The sequence below is a fragment of the Octodon degus genome, unplaced genomic scaffold (assembly GCF_000260255.1).
Source record: "Octodon degus isolate 3935 unplaced genomic scaffold, OctDeg1.0 scaffold00268, whole genome shotgun sequence".
Classification (NCBI taxonomy): domain Eukaryota; kingdom Metazoa; phylum Chordata; class Mammalia; order Rodentia; family Octodontidae; genus Octodon; species Octodon degus.
This window is the reverse complement of record NW_004524844.1, coordinates 939,937-946,772: the sequence shown is the minus strand read 5'-3', so window position 1 is coordinate 946,772 and position 6,836 is coordinate 939,937. Positions and strand designations below refer to the sequence as shown.

The following is a 6,836-nucleotide window of genomic DNA, read 5'->3' as shown; positions in this document are numbered from 1 at the left end:
AAAAAAAAAAAAAAAAAAAAAGGTAGGCCACAGTGATCCGAGGAAGATCTGCCACATCTGCATATGTGTGTGGACGTGAGGCCTTGGATAAACTATGCACGTTCACAGGCCCTGGGATCCATCCAGGGCCTCTGAAAGTACACAATCTCCCCTGAGCCACACCCAGACCCCTGACTACTTTAAATGAGAAGCAAGAAGGACACTGTCACTAGAATCTAATGACTTTCCCTATAGATGTCTCCACTACAACCAAACAAGCATGCTATTCTTTTTTTTTTTTTTCCCCCCCTCAGGGGGAGAAGGGTCTACGGGGTGTTCAGAGTCTCACTACTAGATCAAACTCCTAGTGATCCACCTGTTTACAGCCCCCTAAGAGCTGGGATTACAGGTGTACGCCACCATGCCCAGTCTCAGTTGCTGTCTCAGTGTGCCCCAGAGACAGGTCTGGCTTGGCAGGCCCAGGAATAGAACCCTCAGCCCCTGAGCCTGCTTGCAGGTGCTTTAATCCGCTGAGCTCTTTGGACATCCCTAAGCATGCTATTCTCATCCTAGGTTCTGCAGTTCCTTCCCTTTTCCCCAATTTGCAGCTATTCTTGCATGGTTTCTTCCCTCTCTTCCTGCAGAATTCTGCTATGTTCTCATCTTTTCTTTTTTGTTTTTTGTTTTTTGTTTTTGGTGGAACCAGGGATTGAACTCAGGCCTCTGTGCTTGCCAAGCAAGCGCTTATTCCACTGAGCCATCTTCCTGGCCCCTTGTTCTCATCTTTTCAATGGAGGGATATGAAGAACTGCTGAGGAGCTGAAGGAGGGGCAGAAAGAACCTAACCTGAAGTATGGGACTGATATAGGGATGAACAGACCCAAGCAGAAAAGAGGGGACCCAAAGCCTGGCAGAGAGAACCAAGGATGCTCAGAGACACATAGTGGGGAGCAGAGACCTGAGCCTGCTGTGTAGCACATCCCTTTAGATTGAAAGCACCCACGAGAAATAGAGGGGTTCTAGGCATTATACAAATGAGTGAGGAGCCACAGAAGTCCTCAAGTGGGTTGGTGGGAAAGGAAGAAGCACAGCACAACTGGGCAGAGGTGGAGGCATCCGTGGAGGCAGTTAGGGACACAAGGAGCTCAGAGGACACCAAGGAACCTGGATAGGGTTGAGTCACACAGATGGAAAGAAGACCTTTGGAAAGAAGAAGGAACATCTGAAGCCTGAGCAAGAGAGCTTAGAGTGACAGAGGAACCCACGGAGACCCAACAGACTCCAGCAGGCACAGAGGGAGCAGAGGGCAGGGTTTGGGAAACCTGAAGAGGCAGAGTGACCCTGGGAGGGTTGGAAGGGCATGAAGAAGTATGAAAACCTGAGGAGGAGATAGAGCTCCAGCTGCTGCACTCAAGCCATGGTGGGTTAGCAAAGAACAATTCCTATTTTTGTTGTTTTTGTTGTATTTTAGGGAAGGGTCTACAGGGTGTTCAGGTTCTCACTACTAGATCCGACTTGTAGTGATCTGCCTGTTTACAGCCTCCCAAGAGCTGGGATTACAGGCAAGGCCACCATGCCCAGTCTCAATTGCCAGCTCAACGTGCTCCAGGAGCGGGGCAGGACTGGCACAGCAAGCCCCAGGGTTGAACCCCTGGTCCCTCTGACTGCTTGCAGGTGCTTTAATCCACTGAGCTATTTGGCCTGCGCTAGCCAAGAACAATTCCTGCCAGAGATATCTCAGGTAGGCAAGGGCAGAACTGAGCTGGACCCAAACAGCCTAGGGTTGCGGGAAGAAGTGCATGTGTGGGGGTGTGGGGAGTGGGGTAGGGGTGTGTGTGTGGAGGAGGCAGAGGGAGAGAGAGATGGGGAGTTCCTGGGCACTGATGCCTTAGATGGGGGCCCAAGGCAAGAGAAGAGACAATGGAAGCAGCTTGTTTAGAGAGAAGCCCAGCAAGCCTGAGTCTGGCTGAAAGAGCTAGACTGTGGGGCCAAGGCTGACGAAGCTCCAGGGCTCAGAACGTAGCTGAGCGATGGACGGTGTATGTAGACTGAGGTCGTGGCAACAGAGAGACTTTGTCTGCTGGCTGGGCAGTGAGTGCGAATTCCACCAAAGGCTCAAGGTCACCTGCCAAAGCAGGGGCTGAAGGGCGCTGGATTTGTCCTTGTGCTCTGGAACAAACAGGTCCTAGTGTTCATAACTAATCTCAAACATCTCAGAGAACAAGGAAAGACCCAGAAGGCACTCCAGACTGTGTGGAGCATGATTGCTTGTAGGACTTCATGGAACCCTGTACCTCAGCAAAGACCCCACAGACCAGCAGAGCTGCCTAACTCACGTGACACTTCAATCATGGTTTCCTACCTCACCCTACGAGTGTTCTGGAAGGAACCTAGTGCTGTGACCGGCCAACATGGCCCAGATCTCTAAGGACCATTCTGCTGTGCCTTCCACAGTTGCATCCAGAAGGAGGTGAGGTGCCACATTTCCCTGTCACTCCTCCTGGCACCACACCCCAACATTGATGCAGGGACCCAGGCATCCATGCATGAGTCCATTACACAACTTTTCCAGCTTCAACTAAGCACCCATCATTTACAAAACAGAAAAGAGAGAGGTGTTTGGAGTGGCTGAAGCCAGAAATTAATCATGCATGCAGGGTAAGGCCCACCCGAGGGCATGGGGAGCTCCTCAATGCATTTACATTGCTAATTGGCTGCTGGGTGGGGAGGTTGAAGTTGACACCAACCTCTCCAGGTATGTATAAATAAACGCTCTCCAGTTCTTGGGCAGGTTCTTCTCTGCTCAGGAGAGGGAGAGGACCTCCACCTGATCCAGCTCCTGTCTCTTGTCTATCTTTTCCTCACTCCCATTCCCATTTTTCTCTGGGACCACTGAGAGCCCAAAGGAGTCTCTTGACAAGGGCGGGTGGGAAGCAGCACCTCAGCTCTGAGGAACAGATGTGGGACCCTCTGGCCTCATGTTTCTTCCTTCAAGTGCTGACAGGAGGCAGGGGAGCAGGTGGCGACAGCCCCAGGTAAGGGACCTCAGGAAATGCACTAGTCCCAAAATATCCTTTTCTGACTTCTCCTTTCACACATGAGGTGCAGGGTGAAGCCGTACAAGGGACTTTCTGTGCCAGGAGAGTTGCTCCAGGGGGACGGTGAGCAGTGGCAGTTGACATGGCGTTGGCTCCACAGACTCACTCATTCACTCACTTGCTTACTCACTCACTATCCATCAGGGGCTCTGAGCAAAGACCAGAAAATGATCCTCAGCCCCTGCTCAGGGTTTCACCTTCCTGCCACCCCAAGCTCAACTCCTGTCCCCTTTCATGTCCTAGGGCACCATCCTGCTGCCTGCTTTACATTGTGCCCACATGAGGGCCAGGCCTGGCTTCCAGGGCTCAACTAGTATGGTGCAGAGGCGCCATGCCCAGTGTCAGTCTTCAATGACCCCCAAAGGGTCCCATACTCTGAGGTGGATTTTTGGAAGGTGATTTGGTCTTGGGGTGCTATGCTCCCATGGATCAATCCTCTGTGGAATCCATGGCTGAATGGGCTGCGAGGAGTTGGGGTGTGGTTAGGAAAAGGGGCCCCTGGGGCGGACTGTCAGGAAGTGTTCTTGTCTCTTCTCCTCTCTGTCTCTCCGTGTCCTGTTGATACAGGGAACCTTGAAATGATACAGGGAGAAAAACCTAAAAAAATCTCCCAACCTAAAAGGTACCTGGGACGAGTTCGTGTTTAAAACTGAAGAATGAATTTTAGGAACAAATGGAGGTTATGAGCAGAATATATTTATTGAGGGAAAGAAAGTGCCTGTCCGAAACAAGGACAGGAGGGGAGTCCTGAGTGGGTGGTCCCCAGGAAGCTGTCGCTTCCAGGGACTTTTATGGAGGAAAACCATGTGGTGAGGCGGGTCTAAGGTGATGGAGAAGATGTAGAACTCGCTTAGGTGGGACAAAGCTATGGTCAGCCAATGAGATTACAAGCACCATTGCTCAAGTAAAATGGATTAAATCCAGTACCAAATGGGGAAGTGAGTCATGTAGCAAGCAGGTATGAATATGGGACAGGGTCTCTTCCTGTTGGGGGTTGGGCTAGTGACTCATTTGGGCTCTTTCAAGTTGACTGATACTATTTAGGATATCAATCCCTAACGCCCATCCTTAGGGAAGTATGTAGCTGTGCTTCCTCTTTTTGTCTTGGTTTTCAGCTGTGGCCCACATGGGAGTGTCTGTCTCTTCCAAGTTGCAAAGTTACCTTGTCTTCCATCTTGTCTCCTTGAGGGCCTGGCCCTGTCTGACTGCCTATAACATTTCTGTCTAATTTAGCTGCCTACAGCACTGACGCCTAGGACACGTGTGAGCAGCAGGCCCTGCACCATGCCCTCCAGCCTCGGAGCCAGCTGAGCGTGGGCCAAGTTTTCTAGACGGCAGCCAAAATGCACTTCTCTTGCTTTAAGCTGTGGGTGTCAGGGGTTTGTCCACCAGTGGCAGAATGACTGAGACAGGGAATGAATGCTAGTGGGACAATGGAGCCGTCCGTGCGGTGGGGACTTGGAACTTGGATCATAGGGTCACCCTCTGCGACCCACCCTGGGAGTGCTTCAGGCCCCTTTGGGGTCTGTACTGCGCATCCTCCCATTTCCACCAGCCTAAGGGATGGGACCTTCGTCAGTAAACAAGGAACCTAAGGGGACTGGGGTGTAGCTCAGCGGTAGAACGCTCACCTAGTGTGTGCTGGGCTCTGGGTTAGATCTCTAGCACCATAGAGGCGAACACACTCACACACACATTCACACACACAGAGCACAAACACACACTCATACACATGCACGCGCGCGCGCGCGCACACACACACACACACACACACACACACACACAAATCTACCAAAAGGAATCTATCAAAAGGAATGAACTGTTATAGTACTGTTCAACTGGATAATACTATCCTTAGTCAAAGAAGGCAGACAAATATTGCAGGATTCCAGGGCCATGGAATGTCTAGAGCAATGACAGAAAGTGGGTAAGTGGAGACTGGGAGAGAGGAGGCGGAAGTGACTGCTTATTGGGTAATGTGACGTTTTCATTGCTGGGGCAGGGAGGAGTTTTGGAATTAGGCAGCAGGGGTGATTGCCTGGCAACAGTAATGTAGTTCACGGCAGTGGAAAGGACACTTTAAAATAGTCGAAATGACAAATTTTATGTTTGTTTCTCCATAATTCAATTTTTTATTATATTTATTTACTTTTGTTCTGTTTGTGGTGGGATCAAAGTAAGGGTTACTTTCCTCTCTGCATTATATCCTCAACCCTACTTTTTTTTTTTTTTCTTTTTTTATTTTAGGGAAAGGTCTACAGGGTTTTCAGGATCTCATTACTAGCTCAGACTCGTAGTGATCTGCCTGTTTGCAGCCTCCCAAGAGCTGGGATTACAGGCACGACCACCACACCCAGTCTCAATTGCTGTCTCAGTGAGCCCCAGGGGTGGGACCAGCACTCCAAGCCCAGGTATTGAACCCCAACCCCTGCGCCTACTTGCAGGTGCTTTAATCCACTGAGCTATTTGGCCAGCCCACCCCTACTTTTTTGTCCTATGGATTCTCACTAAATTGCCCAGGCTGGCCTCGAATTTACAGTCCTCCTGCCTCAGCTTCCCTGAATGCTGGCTGGATTACAGCTGCAGGCCATAGTACCCAGCTTCCTGCCTACGAATTGTTTAACATTAAAACACAAGAACCCATACCCAGACAGAAGGCAAGAGCCCATGAAAAGAAAGGAAAATTTCTCCCCGTGTTATAGGCAGCTAAGTTAGATAGAAATATTATGGATCGGCAGACAGGGCTAGGCTCTCCAAGGAGCCAGTGTGGAAGATGGAGTACGCTGCAACTGTGGGGCTACAGATACCTCTGCTGAGGGCTGGACCTCAAGACAAAAGTTGAACCTAAGGCACACATGCACTATCCCAAGGGGTGAACAGCAGGGATTGATATTCTAAATAAAGATTAACCACCTTGGGGTGGAGGACCAAACCTCTTTAACCTACTCCTTCTAGGAAACACCTTGGCTGCCCCGGGCGTGCTTGCTATGAGTCTTGAGTCCCAATTTGATCCCTGTTATGGTTTGTGTCTAGGTATCCCTCCAAATCCTCATGCAGTCATGGGGCTGCTTCTAGAGTTTGTGATTAATTCATAATCCGATGCTGGGACTAAGGGTGTGCTACTCCTGCCCTGGGGTGGGTAATCTGCATTACAATGTGATGAGGACCAGGGTTCATCCCCGGGCCTGCTGTGCTGGCCCCACCCCCGAGGTGTGGTGAGTTGGGAGGCTGTAAACAGGCGGATCACTACAAGTCTGATCTAGTAGTGAGACCCAGAACACCCTGTAGACCCTTCCCTAAAATATGTAATGGGTTAACTCACATTTTAGGCTATGAATGTAAATCTTGTGCTTTCTGTTGTAAATGTATACTCACCCACTGTTCTAGGTTGTTTTGTAAATAAGAATGGCTGTTTCTTGCTGTTTGCTGGATAAAATCTCTACCTTACCAATTCCTCTAAACAAAGTTAGATTACAGAGGTGACTTTGTTCAAAAGGAAACTAAATAGGCTTTAGCTTCTTGTAACCTCGGGCTATGCAAGGTTGCCTGCTGGTACTCAGGTGCAAAATAACCAGAAACTAAAACAAAAGCCCCAGGAAATTTAGTTTGGGTAGTGGTCATACTGACCCTAAAAGCATTATTTTGTGCCAGACAATGAATTTGTTTACCAAACTGAATGTGGTTCCAGGTTTTAAAAAAACCCCTGCTTCCTGGGCTAGCCGCCTTTCGGTCCTGTCCTGCGTGAGAGCTGACCAGGGC

The 6,836-nt window shown here is 49.8% G+C and overlaps 1 pseudogene; it reads right to left on the bottom strand.

Annotated features, from left to right (window-relative positions):
* Positions 1–4,931: 4,931 nt before the first annotated feature.
* LOC101585966 overlaps positions 4,932–6,836 on the bottom strand; it is a 4,237-nt pseudogene continuing 2,332 nt past the window's right edge.